A 708-nucleotide genomic window follows, 5' to 3' on the forward strand; every position below is an offset into this window, starting at 1 on the left:
TTTCGGCCCGCACTTTGCCGAGCTGTCCAAGCGCCTTCTAAGAACAGCGAATGCCCTCTCGTGGCTTATGCCAAATCTGGGGGGCCCAGCGCGCGATGCCGGCGTTTGTACGCCGGCATTCTCAGGAGCATGGCCCTTTATGGGGCTCCGATTTGGGCGGACTCCCTACACAGAAGGGAGAATGCCACCGCCTTCGTGTGCCCCAAAGGGCTATCGCTCAGCGGGTGGCGCGGGCCTACCCAGTGGTGGGCTTCGCGGCGGCATGCGCACTGGCGGGCACACCTCCGTGGGAGCTGGAGGCGTGGGTGCTCGCCAGAGTCTATGATTGGACGGCAGAGCGGAGGGCGCGCGGAGAGCACCCGGCTCATGAGGTGAGGAGGCCGTGCGGCAGGAGGCCAAGGAGGCCATCGTCGTTCACTGGGCGGACGACCTTGCCGCTGCTGCCTGGCAGACGAACTCTGGACGCCATCGGGCCAGTCCTCCAGGCTTGGCTCGAGCGGCCGTTGGTTTCCTCCTCCTCCTTCCGCCTGGTGCAGGTGATGACGGGCCATGGCTGTTTTGGCTCATACCTGCACCGCATCGGGCGGGAGGAGAGCCCGTCGTGCCACCACTGCGGTGCGATAGCGGACACGGTGCGGCACACTGTGGAAGAGTGTCCATCGTGGTCCGAACCGCGCCAAGATCTGGTTGCGGCGGTCGGAGCAGACC

The sequence above is a fragment of the Spodoptera frugiperda genome, chromosome 6 (assembly GCF_023101765.2).
Source record: "Spodoptera frugiperda isolate SF20-4 chromosome 6, AGI-APGP_CSIRO_Sfru_2.0, whole genome shotgun sequence".
NCBI classification, from domain to species: Eukaryota; Metazoa; Arthropoda; class Insecta; order Lepidoptera; family Noctuidae; genus Spodoptera; species Spodoptera frugiperda.